This window comes from Cavia porcellus, unplaced genomic scaffold, assembly GCF_034190915.1.
Source record: "Cavia porcellus strain 051 isolate PalLab524CR breed Dunkin Hartley unplaced genomic scaffold, mCavPor4.1 scaffold_20, whole genome shotgun sequence".
Lineage (NCBI taxonomy): Eukaryota > Metazoa > Chordata > Mammalia > Rodentia > Caviidae > Cavia > Cavia porcellus.
This window is the reverse complement of record NW_026947503.1, coordinates 61,050,625-61,066,688: the sequence shown is the minus strand read 5'-3', so window position 1 is coordinate 61,066,688 and position 16,064 is coordinate 61,050,625. Positions and strand designations below refer to the sequence as shown.

The window sequence follows — 16,064 nt, the reverse complement described above, 5'->3', positions numbered from 1 at the left end:
TGAGAGCAGCACTGGGAAGGGTTATTAAGGATTATTAAGGGTCGCAGCTTGGAAAGAGAGGGCTGTGGGTAGATGTGAGCGTGAGTGTGTGTGTGAACAGGGGTGGGGTGGGGGGGGAGGACTGAAAATGAAAAAGGTTAGATGTGGAAGAGACAGAGAACTGCTTGCTGACTTCGGGAGGAGGGCACTGTGCTGGGAAGAACAGGGGGGGAGGGAGGGGGAGAGTTCATCCTGAGTGCAGTGGCGCCCCCTGCGTGGGGCGTGTCTCCCACCAGCCCGAAACTGCGGAGAGTGCTGAGTTACAGATAACAGTTACCCATAGACCTGTGAGAAAGTTAAATTTATAAACTAGGTGCAGGGCAGGAAGAGACTAACAATAGCTAATCAAGTGATGGAAAAATGGTAGCAGGCTCTCCAGGTTTCAGAACCCAGACGTTGGAAAATAACAATTCAGGGAACAACTTGGAGAAGCAAAAAATAAAAAGTAGATCCCTGCAGATCAGGAAGGAATTGACAGGAAAATTAAAAGCTACAAAGAAGTTCAAGAGAGTGACCTCAGTGCAGAGGAGGAAACAAAACAGTGTGCACTTCTGGCGGGCTCCTGGCTCCTGGCTCCAGGCTCGGAGGAGGGAGCCTGCCATCGTTGTGGACAGCAGGTGAGCGCTGGGGTTCCAGCGGTCTGCAGGGAGAGAGGGTGTCCATGGCTGAATTGGCAGTGGCTGTGATCTACGGGGCCGTGCAGGGTTCCGCTCTGCTGGGTTCTTCCACTTGGCAGGCAACAGCCCAAGAGGAATCCCAGCGCAGTGCTGGCCATACCGCCAGAGCATGCGGCTGGTGCCATCCTGGGAAAGGGCTGAATGTTTGACGCTGGGGCTCAGAGCAGCTGCGGGACGTCTTCACTTCAGCGTTCCCTGTAGCCCTTGTACAGGGACTGGGGGAGAGACTGGCTGTCTCCCTGGACAGAGAACAAGCTAGAAAGTGACCCCCTTAGGGGCTGAACCTGGGCCAGGAAGGACACAGCCTTTCCCACACCCTGTGGCTGGAGGCCGGCTGGCTGGAGGGGCTCTGGGTTTGAAAGTGTGGGCGCTGAGTACTGGAACCCTTGCCCCACCGCCTGCTTTGGCAGGTGTCTGGGGTTGGGACGCCTTCCTTATCTCTAGGTATGAACAGGGACACATCTCAGGTCTCAGCTTGGACACTGCCATGGACTGGGTACAAGAGGGTTCTGGAATGGGGGGCACCTTGTAAAGCTGCTACCCTTAACACTCGGTGGAGAAACAGTGAAATACTAGCCTCCAAAACTGAGAGTCCTGCAAGGAAACCGCTCATTCAGAATACACACACACACACACACACACACACATTTTTTTCCTTTCCTCTTCTTCCCTGGGTTACTGGGAATTTTCCTATGTCCCTTTGCCTAGTTTTTTTTTTTTTTTTTTTCCTATACTTTCCTTTTCCCTTTTAATTTTTTTTGTTTATTCTCTGTAATATTTTTGCCTTCTATTTCTCATCTGTTTTTTCCTATTACTTTTATATAATTCTATAAATATTCTCCCTAAAAGGACCTTTTCTCTCACTTCTCTCTCTTCATCTCCTATAGTTAAAAGTTTTCAATTTTTTCTTCTTGCATTCTACCATTTTCAATCTCCTATATCTTTTATAGTAAGTATAGCCATCATATCATTAATCTTTAGATAGTTAACTAGATATTATTCGTTGAATTATTTTTACCATTAGTAGAGCTAATAGTTGCTACATTTAGTATATATTTGCTGTATGTCGGTATCTTGGTGGTCTTTATGCTATAATTGTGGATTTCTTTTTCATAGATTCTTACCATATGGCATACCAATATCGTTTGTCTAGGATGATGCTACTGTTGCTGATTTGCCTTATATTGCCATGGTCACATAATCGTTGCTATTAATGGATTTTTTTCTGTATACCAACACCCAGATTACCTTTGTGACATTAACAATTCTGTGCTCCATTCTTAGAGTACTGGGTGTTGAGCCAATTGCATTCTCTCCTCCCCTCCCAAAATAACAGGGGCGGCCCACTCTTCAGGCAGAGGCAAAGAACTACAGTTACTGCTGCCCAAAAGGCATCGCTGGAAGGCTGACCAAAGACATCTGCATTCTAGCAACAAAGTCTTTGCACTGTAAGCACCCACAGCCTGAGCACAAAACAAAACAAGAGCAGACAAACAAACAAACAAACAACAACTACCTCAACAACAGCAGCAAAACTGGTAGAAACATGAAAAGACAAGGAAAAAATGACTCCTCAAACTCCCAGCTTCCTCAAAGCTGATCTGGGGGGCATCAAAGAGGAGAATAGAAAAACCAACACCCCTGAAGTATTCAATCAATAATTATCATTATTTGCAGATGACATGATTCTCTACATAGAAGATCCAAAATATTACACCAATAGTTTTCTAGAATTAATAACCAAATTGAGCAGCAAAGCAGAATACAAAGTCAACACATGAAAATCAGTAGCGTTTTGCACATCAATAATAAGCTCACTGAATAAGAAATTAGAGAAACAATAACTCACAATAGCATTAGGTAAAATAAAATACTTAGGAGTTCAACTCACCAAGGAAGTGAAAGCCTCTACAATAAAAACTGCGGTATTTTGGAAAAGGAGATCAAAGAGGACATCAGAAAATGGAAAGATGTCTCCTCTTCCTGGATAGACAGAACCAATTTAGTCAAAATAGTCATACTTTAAAAACTGATATACATATTTAATGCAATTACTATTAAACTACTAATAGCACTCCTCACAGAACTAGAAAATGCATCCCTAAAATTCATATGGAACTAGAAGAGACTTAGAGTAACAAAAGCAATTCTAGGCAACAAAGGCAAAGCAGGAGACATCATGATACCAGACTTCCAGTTATGCTACAAAATTGTGATGATGAAAATGGCATGGTATTGGCAAAAAATAACAAAAAACCAAAAACGCAGACATGGGGGTCAGTGAAACATAACAGAGGATGCAGAAACAATTGCAGGCACACACAGCTGACTGATTTTTGAGAAGAGGTCCAAAAAGTTTCACTGGAAGAAAGACAGCATCTTTAGCAAATGGTGCTGAAAAACTGGCTGTCCCCATGCAGTAGATTGAAACTAGACCTGTATTTCTCACCATGTACTAAAATAATTGCAAATGGGACAAGTATGTAAAATATTTAACCAGAAACAATCTTCTAGGAGACAAAATAGGCGAAACTTTGGTAGGCATAGACATAGACCAGGACTTTCTGAATATAACTTGATTTGCACAAGAAATAATGCAAAAAATCAGCCCATGGGATCATATTAAATTAAAAAGCTTCTGGACAGCAAAAGAAACAATCAACAGAGTGAGGAGACAACCTACAGAATGGGAAGGAATTTTTCTGCCAGGTATTCTTTGAACAGAAGACCAATATCTAGAATATATAAAGAACAAAAAAGTATTAGACACCCCCAAAATAAGAAATTCAATAAAAAATGGGCAACTGAAATGAATAGACAATTCTCAAAAGAAGTACAAATGACCAATAAATACATAAAAAGTGTTCAATATTGCTGGTCATTTAGGAAATGCAAATTATAGGAACACTGAAATTGCATCTCACTCCAGAAAACTGGGTAACATCAAGAAATCAAATAAATGCTGGTGAGTCTTCAGAAAAAGGAACGCTTCTTCATTGTTGGTGAGAGTGTAAAATAACCCAGCCACCATGGAGATACAGTATGGAGATTTTCTGAAAAAAACTAAAAATAGCAATTCCCTTTCACTCAGATATGCCCCTTTCCACAAGAGTTAAAGTCACATAGCGATCCATGTACATCCATGTTTACAGCAGCACAATTCACAATAGCTAAATCTTGGAAGTGGCCTATATACTATCAACAGATAAATGGATAAAGAAAATATATTTATACACAATGGATTACTATTCTGCTGTAAAGAAGGATAAACTTACTTTGTAGAAAAATGGACGCACCTTGAGACTGTGTTGTGAAATAAATCCAGTATACAAGCTTAAATACCGCATGGTTCCTTTTACATGAGAAACTCAAAATACATATAAAAAGCAAAGTAAAAGATGATGAGAAATAGTGTGATAGATCTCAAGTATATAGGAAGATAACAAAGACATGGAGGAGGAGGTAAGGAGGGGAGGGGAAAGGGAACCAAAGAGTACATTTGTAACATGGATTCTGATTTAGAGATTATTTTTAAAAGCTTTGAAGACACTGCTAAAAATCAGTATTCTGATATCCTAAAGCAGATAAATATGTTTCTGTTTAATGCAAATGACTTCCCTTGGACAGAATAATTATGATAAACAATTGTTCCTTCCCAGTGGGCATGGAACACCACTTGTGCTAACAAAATAATTCTTAGCACTTTAGTTCTTTGTGCATTAGGGTGAGCAGGATCTGGGCCCTCCTTTGGAGTGATTCCAGGTCTGTGATTTGAGATCCTGGACACAGTGAGGACTCCGGATCTTGTGGGAGATGTTAGCTTTGTCTACTGCAAACAGACACTGGTTTACATAAAAACAGTTCTGCAAGTAAAGGATGGAAAGACACTGATCTCTGTGCTGCCCAGTCCCTCTGCTTCCCTGGATTACTGATTTTCCCTCCATGCAATTGTTGATGCCATCTTTGCAATCTTTCTGCATTCAGCTTTAAACCTATGAAGAGAACCTTATTATTTATTGGCTCTGAGAAATTTAATTTAGCTTCTGGCACAATAGAACTTAGTGCAATAAAGGAACAAAGAGACCCCAAGGACCAGGAATGCATGATCTTTATGGTTTCTGTTTGTTTTGTTTTTGTCTTTTTGAGACAGGGTTTCTGTTGGCAGTTCAGGATGGCCTTGAACTCACTTTGTAGCTCAGGCTGGCCTTGAACTTGCAGCAATCCTCCTGCCTCACCCTCCTGAGTGCTGGAATTATAGGCATGTACCATCATGCCCAGATCTTTAGGTACTTAGATACCATTGTCTTTAAATAATGGGTCTGATGTGGGCTTCTCCTTGATTGCAGATTTCTGCTTGCCTGTTGTATCCTCATTTGATGGAAAGTGGAGGGAGGAAGCAAACTGTCAGGTATTTTCTTCTGAGAGCAGTAGTCCTATCCATGCAACCTCTATGTGAAGGACATGAGCACCTCTCGGATGGTCTCCTTGCTAATTCGATGATGATGAGGTTAGGATTTCAGAGTATGAATTTCATTTTAATGGGTGATGTTCACATGAACATTTGGACATGAGAAAAAAAAAACCATCCAGCACGTTGAAGCAGGTACTGAAATCTCAGCGATCCCCTCACACCCTGCTGGATTAAGGATTTGGGTGATATCGTGGCTCTTCCAATGGTCGCTCTGACGGAGAGGGGAATAAACAGCAGGCCGAGGTGATGTGACCATTGACACTTCATTAAAGAGCAAGAGCAGAATCAAGGAGAAGCTGCTGACTGGAGAACCAGGGAAGTGAATCATAAATTCATGGATTTCAACTCTGTAAATTGAAGAGTAGATTTCTTCCTAACTCAGATTTGGATATGAAAATGACCGTGTCGGTAGTTAAGAAATGAATATCAATCACATCCCTAGAGAGATATGGAGACGTGACATGAAACCTTGAATGTCATTCGGAAATTCCAGATTGGGCATCCCAAGGCTTCCCTGTGGTGTGTCACCCTGCTTTCAGAGCATGGCTTCCTTCATTGATTTGGTCAGCATATTGACTTAAATTTTACACAACAAAAGCTTTAGAATTGCAGAACAGGGTTTCCTTTTCCTTCTAGAATGCTTGTCATTTTCAGCTGCAACTGAGTCTCTCAGTGTCGTGCTCAGGATTCATCCAGAATGCCACAGCTGAAGTGTGGCATTCCCCTATCTGCCTTGGGGTGACACATCAGGGCACCATGCACAAACCTACAGGCCAACACGTCCCCAGTCCTCTGCTGGGAGTGGACCATCGAGCTGTGCCGTGAGGGGTGGGCACTGGTGCTCGGGGATGAAGCCAGTCAGTTTAGGGCACATTTCCCTGTGGTGATCGATAGTAGTTCATGTGACACCCAAGGTATACCTCCCAGTCTTCTTTTGTGTGGCTTTGGATCCGAGGATCTATTCTAGGACTCCTGCTGTCGGACAGCCCATAGCTGGTACATGCTGGGTTTGTGGCAGAGGGAAAGTGGCTGAGCTGACTCCATGATGGCATCTGTCTGTATGTCTATCTATCTATCTATCTATCTATCTATCTATCTATCCATCTATCTAATTTGTCGTCTTTTTGAGACAGAGTCTCACTATGTAGTTCAGGCTGGTCTCGAACTTGCAACGATCCTCCTGCCTCAGCCTCCTGAATGCTGGGATTACAGGTGTGCGCCACCATGCCTGGTATTCCATGATGGCTTTTAAAGCATCTGCTGAGAAGTAGCTCTTGATATATCTGCTCACATATCACAGGTTCAACTGGACCCAGTGTGGGGAGAATTATAGTTCTTCCAGACAGACAGCAGCAACTACCTGTGCAAAAAACAACAACAACAACAACAAAAAACAGCTTTCTCAAGCCTTATTCCCCACCCGAATCTCTGCTGTGACTCTCATGCCACAAGTCACATGCACTTAAGGACATGCTGTGTTCTCACGATTTCCATTTGCCTTTCTCTTTCCATAATGTCATTTCTCTCTTATGTGTCTGGCAACCTTTTTCTCTGTCAAGTGTCACCTCCCTCAGGTCTCTTATAACCTGCCAAAGGAGAATGAGATATAGCAGACCCTCAAGTTATGACCAGCCTGACATCGGAACAACTTGGGTCAGGACTGGAATTTTATTTTTAATTTATGACCAAAGTCTTGAATTAGGACCTGTGCTCCCTCCCAGAGGGTCTCAGATACAGATTTGACCCTCACAGAGTTCTGGAAGGAGCCTGACAGCATCCTTTCCTGGATGGTGTTAACTGAGAAGTCCTGGGCCAGTGTCTCTCTGAAGACCCCGACCTCTGCCTGTGTATAGGAGAGAGGCTGTGGAGGCCGGGTAGAGGAGCCCGAGCCTCCAGTTGACAGCTGGAGCCACAACCAGCCCATGGGCATGCACTGAGCTTGGAAGTCAAGGGTTCACTGTACTCCTTTTGATTTCTACTATAGCTCCTGATACGTGAGTCTGTCCTACAGTATTATACCCACAATGGATCTGTTTCCTGCAAGAGGTTCCTCAGGACAAGGTAGATGCTTTGTTCATCTTGCTTTCCTGGGTCAGAGTTGGCCTTGCATTAGGCACTCGGCATTTTATTGAATATTAAGTAAATACAATAGTGCAAAAACAGATGCAGAAAACTAATGTCTACACCTTGTTTGCACTGGTGCTTTTCAAGCTATGATGAAGAACCATTTTAAAGACTGCTAATTTCATGCATGTCAACACCTTTGTGAAACTATAAAAATAAGTACTGGAGAAATGATCAAGCAAGCACATATCAAATTGCTATCAGAGTCCTAAATGTTTATTCTCACTTTCCACGCTTATCTCATGGACGATCAGTAGTAAAAACATTGTGGCTGTGGGCCAGGCATGGCACAGTGCTAGGTTAGCCTCATTTATGCAGTGAAAGACATTTACGGGGTTCCTCTGTGTGCCAGGCAATGTTTAAGGTGCAGGGCATTTGGCAATAAACAAGACAGATGAATTTCCTGCTCCCCAAGGGCCGGCTTGGGAACCAGACAAGTGAACAATAAGCAAACACACAATTCAATGAGCAGTGTGACTTTGAATAATGACTAGCACTTTGAATAATGAGGGAAGTAAGGAGCTAATGCAGTAAGTAGAGTAATGGTCTGCGAAGCCATATTCAAAGGCTGACATTTTAGTGGAAACCGGAGCAAGGCAGGGGGAGGAGAAAATGTTAAGTCCCAATGGAAAAACAAGCAGAGAGCAGTCAGATAGTTGAGAGAGGACTAATTTGATCGGTGCTTAATAAACACAGGTGGTCAGGTCAGAGGTGGAGTCTGCCCAGGGGACCTGAGCCAGGTCACGAAGGGTTGGCAGGCAATTGGTCAGATGCTTTGAGTTTATTAAAAGTGATGTGAAAGTGATATGGAAGCTGGCGTGGGATTCTGAGTGGCGATGGTCACAGTCTGCTTTATATCTAGAGTGAACTGGCCGGCACGCATGTGGCACATGGGCTGCAGGGGAAGAACATATCAGGTTTTGCTAAAGTGAGAGGTGGGGCAGACTTAATTCAGTGGCAGCCACGGATGGATAAAAGCTAACCGATTCGGGGTGTCCTTGGGAGAGACAGCCGATGAGCCCCACTTTTGGGCTGAATATCAGATTCAGATTGCTTGATCATTTCTCCAGTACTTATTTTTATAGTTTCAAAAAAGAGCAGACGAGGGTGACCATCAGCGTTTTAGCTTGAGTGGCAAGGTGAGCATGGCTGTCACCTGAGGCTGGGAAGACAGGAAAGGTACCTGTGGAGGGGAGTAGGGCCCATGCCTGAAAATGGGAAGAACCCCAGGATGTTTCTTCTTTAAACACGTTTGCTGCTGATTCGTGGAATGTGACCTTCATTAGCTTTCAGAAGTCACACTCATTTTCCTTTTTCTGAGAGATATTTCAAAAATCAAGAACAGGCCCTAAAGTTTATAGAAGGCTTCTTATGAACTTCCCAAACAATTAATTTATTTTATTTCTTTACTTTAGTTCAGGAAAATTTGGTAATATCTTGCCCTGTTCCCTAGTGCTGAACCAAAATGATGTCTCATGATCAGCTGTACTGGTCATGATATATAAAAGCTGTGCACATAATTGCAGAGAATACATGTGTGTAAACATATGCATAACTCACTTAGGAAAACTGACCTTGCTTAGGAGAGCATTTTAAAGAATTATTGCTGTCATTTTATGTTGACAGTGCAATTAAATTTGAAATAAACAGCAAGTAATAAAAAACTATGAAAAATTAAAAAACTACAAATAATTTAAATAGCAAGTAGAAACTTCTTAGAGCATGGCAGAAATGGAAGTGGTACATTTCAGCATTTGTATGAGGTGGCTAAGTGGACAATTTGAGGAGGATTTATAGCCTTGAGTGCTTTTATTACATTTATTAGCATATGTATTTTGGACTAAGATTGAGGTTTAAAACTCAGGGAGTGTCTATCCATGGCTTATAAGGGAAGCCCTTATTTGTTGTTTATTTAACACTCCCTGGTGAGTTCTAACTGCATCTTGACTTGCATTTTCATTTTATTCTTTCCTCTGTCTCATGTTTTCTCTCTGGGAGTTGTCTGCCCACACCCCAACTTTCTCTGGTGTCACTGTTAGCCAGGCTTTGGACTTGCTAGAGAAAGGAGTCTGTTAGCACAGCAGGGACCGCTGGCTCAGACAGATGGCTCACTTTGCACACCAAACTCTAGTTTCTATATTCCTGAGGTAGCTGGTAGTTTCAGTGTTTATTTATTTCCCTGGACTGATATTCTGGCTTTATGGCTTAATTCCTATTCTTTCCTTTCCTTTCTTGCAAGCATATCCACTTATTTTACAAGCTAATTTTATTTCAAGTGCCTCTTTCCAGACATTTAAAGTGATCACAGCACTATGTTCCAATATTTCTCATCTTCTCTGTTACTAGAGACGTCAGTCTGTCCCACTGTTTTTCACTGACACGGTCTTTCCTTATACATACTTTATTGTTTCCAGTGTGATTCCTTGGTATTTCAGTGTGTGGCTACATTTTCAGCACGCAGATATTTCTTTCTTCTGCTCAGGGCATTCCATTCTTAATGTGTCGTGGCAATGTAATTCCACTGGTATTAAGTAGACTCTTTTGTATTCGTGAAAATATGGTTTAAGGCAAGTGTGCAAATTATTCCCTTAAAATATGTATTTTCTAAATGTTAGCAGAGTTATATTTGTGTAAACCTTGTTCCTAATTCTCAGATTTTTATACCTGCACTCATTTTCCTGCTGCATAGCAAGGGTTTCAGTCTCTCCTTCCATAGTTTTTGAAATGTCAATTTCTTTTCATTCTTCTGCCATGTTTTCAATTGTATGGTTAATGCTCCCTTCTTCGGTCTTCTGCCAGAGGTGCTTGATAATTTTACCCGAAAGAAGCTGCATTATTGACTCACTTGGTAATATCCAGCCTCCCACTTTATCTCTTCAAAACTCAGTTCAGACATTTAAAAAGATTTGTGCACATTCTGTCCAGTATTTCTAGACGTTTGAAATTTAAGGGTTTTTGAATTCTGTGTTGCCAGCACCTGAGTTTCCACATTTTGTTTAACCCACAGAAATCCGTGATCACTGAGGGGCCAGCCATAAGATGAAGGGTGGCTGTGGTCAGGCCACTGGGAGTTCTGATACTAGTGGATGAATAGAAATGAGATAAACCCGCCTGTGGTCTGTCTCCATCCTATAATCCTGCAGGCCCCATCTCTCTCCCACAGGACTCGTAAATTCTCAGGGATGTCAGAAAACAAATAAAACAGACGTCAGCCTTCCACAAACACTCATTATGTCTTAGCCAGATATCAAATGTGATAATAAGAACATTGGAAAGCATTATGTCTTTGGTATGTGAAGGAAGAATATTGTTTTTTATTGTATATTGAGATATATCAAAATCATTCTTCCTCTTACTGTGTTAAGTACAAAGAAAAGTTCTATTGCTGGCATTTGATAAAAGTAATGTGATGTCTGCTTTTATTTGTTTTATATTGAGCCCTCTGGCAAAAGACAGCCTCATCTTTGTTTCTTGTTGATCTTGAGAGAGGAAGGAAAGGCAGGAGGACTTGGAACTTGTATTATCTAAAAGAAAAAGTAATGAAGAAAGTGGCAAAGATAGATAAAAGACGAGCAGATTTACAACCTCACTGTATCTTTAAGGATGAAAAAAACATAAAAAGGCCCATTGATTAGTGAGATAAGGGCAAATTCAGAAGTTCTATAAGATTTTAGAAATCTACCAAATTTTCTGGGAAAAAAGAAGGAAAAAATGAAAATAAAAAATCCTCCAGAAATGTTTTCTCTCATAACTTCTGAATATTTGTTTTTAATTCTCAAGATTCATAATCACATTGTAACAGGGACAAAGTTAAAAAGAAAAAAATTACTTAAGAACTTAGAATCAATGAACCATTAAAAAGTGCGTGAACTTTAGGGAGGGGTAAGGATGTTAATAATGTGATTGATGAGAAACTATGTTTAAGCTGATTCAACAAATGAAGAGAATTTCTTTGCAATGGCTGAGTTTTTACATGGATAGATCAGTTCTCCAGTGTTCTTGAATATAAGAAATGCAATTTGTACATGGTTGCTTTCAGTCAAGTTACCTAATAATATCTAAAATATTTAATTTGGAATGTATGGAAACCAGTAATCAAGGCTATAAATCCAATAAAACATGTATAATTCTACTAGATTATTCTAATAGATTATTGACAGTCTGTGCAAGAAAAGTAGCTTTTGAGCTTTAATTTTTCTTGGCTCAACATCCGAGCTGATAGTATGTGGCTGTCAGAAATTTAGCAGAAAATGTGTAGGGTTCTTCATTTGAAACTGTCACCCGGTAAGGGTGGTGATGATTTTCCTGATCCATAACTCTTCAGTGGCTTAGCAGACTTCAGTGAGATGATTCCGCCGTCAGCGATGGAGGCAGAATTGACAATAAGAGGTGGCTTCCAATAAAGGCAGGTTGGATATAAAGGTGGCATATTTACAGTCATGCAGTATTATTTCATGTCTGACTTTTGCATTATTTTTGTGGCTGCTTGTCTAAGGATGTGCACTTTCTCTGGGTAGTTTAATCCATTCCTATGTCTTCAGTTTTCAGCTATATGTTAGTTAAGCTACAGCTCTACTCCAGACCTAATTAGTTCCCTAGCTACATATCATTCTACTTTCCAATATACTTTTCCCTTTTCCTACTTTGTCTAAGCCTGAACATATGTGTCTTTCCCAAATCATTCTGTATCCTGTATTCTCTCAATAAATTTTGACTTTTTTTGGCTAAATAGAAAAAAAAATGAGTGTCTTTTTCATCTTGCCCTTTCTGCTCAATAATGGCTAAGTACAAATGCATCCAATTGTTGTTAGCTCTACGGTGGATTTCTTTCCATCTGCACCATCCTGGTGGAGCAGGCGCCAGCACATTCCGTGTCTGTGTCTCCTCCACCTTCTGCATTAATCTCTCTTGACTCTACCCTGCCTCTCTGTAGTCTTCTCTGTGCAGTGAAGCTCTGCTCTGCATTTTTGACCATGTCCCTTCCCCAGCTCAAACTCCACACACTGTTCAAGATCCTAATGTAAATAAGGAAGCTATTAAAGTATTGCTGTACCATTAAGGTATTTTTAAAAAGTATTTAAAGCATCTTACATTGGCAGAGGCTGTTGGAGGAGCTTGGATGCTCAGAAGCCATAGGGAAAAGTGGGTCCTGTCCCTGGGGAAGAGCAGAATGGGCCCACGGATTCCTAGCCTTCGCTGGGTATGAAGCTGTCACTTGACAGTCAAGGTGATGGACTAGGAAGACTGCCTGCTGACACTGGCCTGGGACATCTAACCCTTGGAACTGACGAGCTAGTTTCTGTTGACACAGTCTCCGGCCTGTGGCATTTTTTGTGAGGACCCTAGAAAATTATTACCCTGTGAGGGTCTGACATTGATTCTAAGGCCGGAGTCATCACACTTCCTTTCCCAAGGAGGACGCAACATCGTCATCTGAACGCTCCTGCTCTGAGGATGCTCCTTCCTGCTGTGCCCTTTCCATGCCTGTCCTCCCAGCATTCTTTCCGTCTCTGGGCTTAATCTGACCTTGGGAGGACTGAAGCATACACAGATTCACAGGGGAGTCAGCTCCAGGTCCTTCTTGCAGTCTGGAAGTGATGCTTTGTGAACAACTGATGTTTTCCTCCATGAGACTCCTAACGCACTTCCTTTTCATTTTGGGGAATGGGTCTTTTCCTGCTCATTGCCGGACATCTCCCTGGGTCCCCTCCTGCACTACAACCTGGCCTGATGAAGCATTTCAAACATCCACATTCAAAAGATGGCCTGTAATTTCCCCCTGCAATCATCTGGTTAGGTATTCACCTGCTCTCTTCAGATCCTGGAGAACTTTTTCCCTGTAGAGAGGATTCATGAGAAAATTTTATTAGATTTGATTTTATGAGGGAAAACAGTTCTGTTTGGTTTGCAAGGAAGCCAGCAGACTCAGGCTGATTAAAAACTTTTTTTTTTTTTTATAAAATGCAGTCACAAGACAAGACAATGTAATAATGCTGAAATAACTTTCCCTTTACTTTTTTGTATTTCTCTAATTCCCCCTTAGAGGCTGATTCACTGAAGTACAGTTTAATCTGCTTTGTAGAAGTGATGGATTCAGACCAAGATGGCTGACACAGTATCACAATGACTTAACCAACCAGAAACAAATCACTGCTGGAAGTGACACCATCCTCCTTGGCAGGCATGGTCACCAACTGGGCTGTGTGCCATATGGACACCGAGGGCTGGGGCACTGCTGAAGCATTAGCTTCTTGGCTGAACCTAAGCCTTCAATAAAGCTTTGCTTCCCGCACCCCCATCTGTATGTAAGCATCCTGGAGGCGCTGGAGAGAAAGCCCACAGTAGCACACTAACAGGCCCTTGAGGATGCCTGCCTGTAGGCTGAATGTGCAACCTGCTCGCTGCCTTCCATGGCAAGGGTTTGTACAGGGATGTTCAAGTTAAGGCTCTTGCAATGGGGAGATTATCCAGGATTATCAAAGTGAGCTTGATGTGATGACAAAGATCCTCAAACATGGAACAGGGAGAGCAGGGAGGCAGAAAGATCAGTGTTATCATGCAGCAGTCGAGATAGACTGGCTTTGGAGAAGGCGGAAGAAAGCAGGGGCCAAGAGGTTCTAGCAGCCTCTAGAAGCTGGGAAGGGCAAGAGAATGCATTTTAAAATTTTAATTGTATTTATTTATTTATTTTAAAGAGAACAAAACAAATCAAAACAGAACAATGCAAGCAATGCAAGACTTCAAGAAAAGACCACAGGAAATCAACGATGGCTATCATAATGTCCCTTTTTTTCTTCGAAATAGCTGTCTATACCTTCACACACAATAAATTTTTAAAAACACCAAAATGGAATAAAACCAATCAAAAGAATAAAAGCATTATGAGATTTCAAAACAAGGTAGTGGGAAATGAACAATGGCTACTATAACATCTCAAAATAGCTGCCCATGCCACCACCCATAATAAAATCAAAACGAAACAAAATAAAAACAATCAAAACAAAAGAATAAAAAAATTAGAGCACTTCAAAACTAGATGACAGGAAATAACAATGGCTGCCATAATGTCTTGTTTTCTTTAAAATAGCTGTCCATGCCATCACCCATAATAAGATCAAACAATAAAGAGAACAAATTTTAATGGAGGGCTTCAGAAAGGACCACAGTCCTGCCAGCGCCTTGATTTCAGCAGCATGAGACCCATTTGGACTCACTTTTAAACTGTAGCACGTTGTATCTGTGTGGTGTGAAGTCTGGAGCAGCAGCAAGGAGAAACCAACAGAGTACCACCTCTCCTGGGTACAGGCAGTTTCCCACGAGGTCTTTCTGATTATCAAAGAAAGGCTGCCTGGCCCAGGCCCTGCATCTCCACAAAGCCTTGAGATTTCCATGCAGGACGCCCTGCTAACTCCACGTGGCTCGAATCTGCAGCCGTAAACACACAACTCGACATACTGAAGAGCGAGGTAGCTAAAATCCTTTGAGCTCTTTAAGGTCCTGTCTTCTGTGGCTTATTGTGGTAGCCAGGGTTACTGAGGATGGTTTGTTTGAACTGCTGTGAGTCAGTCTAGAGCTCTGACAACATTAGATTATGTTGAGGTTGAAATAAATGTTTATAGTTCTTCCATCACTGGTTTGTCTCACTTGGGTGAAACTCACTGTTACAACACATTTTACATTTATTTTTTATCGTCTCTTTTACTAAGGTACATTCACGACTTCACAGAAAATGTGACTCTATAAAATACTTTAAAGCAAAGTATTCATGTGCCTTTCTGCTTTACAGGAAGAGAAAAAGGTAAAATTTCTAAACTCACACCCAAGACATATATGTACTGGCAACTTGGAAATAGTATCCTGGTGGTCCAAAGCATGATATCATTGTTCAAAGAATAGTGACTTATTAAATGATAACACTGAGTAAGCGGTAATAGCCTGAGAACATTAATACACATTCATGTATGCTTTTGTACATAAGATAGTGTAGTCTGCCTAAAGGAAAAGAAGTGGAAGAGTACCCTTCTATCTAGAGCTTACCTGAAGCGTGTATGTGATGGCTGGAGCTCCACCCTCCATTTTGGCCATTAAGGCAAAGGCCACATTTGGCAAGTGGCATGGGGATGTAGATGACGTGTGGCTATCTGACTGACTGTGAGCTCCTACTGCAAATCAGGGTCACTTGTTCCCTTTTAATAAAGTGAGCATCTGGATTCTATAAACCACTATTACTTTTGATTTTTTTCTTTGAGGAGATCAGTTGAGTCCCAGAACATTTTTTATATTTAAAGAGAAAAAATAAAGCAAAACAGAAAAAAGGGTAGAAGTAATACAGAATTTCAAAGAAATTAACGCCAAGAAATCACTAGTTGATAAATTACATACTGTCATCTCAGAAATAGTTGTTCAAGCCACGCAAAGCATAGAAAGTGGACAATCAAAGAGTGAGAGTTCAAACCCTTCTGTTCAGTGATCCAATAAAAACTTAGTACTGTGGTCATCTATCTTACACAGTTAAACATACATGCAGTTATATTCTTTGGAGCACTTCTCTTTTCCTTCTACAATAGCTATTACTCATTTTGGATCTTAATACTCCTACAGTTTTTATTAGTTTTTACACCAGAGAGATGGTATGATATTTATAATTATGATTCTTATTTATTTCACTTGTGAGGATAGTCCCCAGCTGCCTCCATTACCTACAAAGGCCTCACTGTCATCCTTCCTTATAGCTGAGCAATGTTCCATTGTAT

At 41.3% G+C, this 16,064-nt stretch overlaps 1 long non-coding RNA gene across 1 annotated transcript; it reads left to right on the top strand.

Moving 5' to 3' along the window:
- Positions 1–569: 569 nt before the first annotated feature.
- On the top strand, positions 570–14,941 carry LOC134471883 (uncharacterized). The gene is made up of 2 exons (XR_010041589.1): positions 570–656; positions 13,355–14,941. It is a non-coding gene; the product is annotated as an uncharacterized LOC134471883 (long non-coding RNA).
- Positions 14,942–16,064: the final 1,123 nt, after the last annotated feature.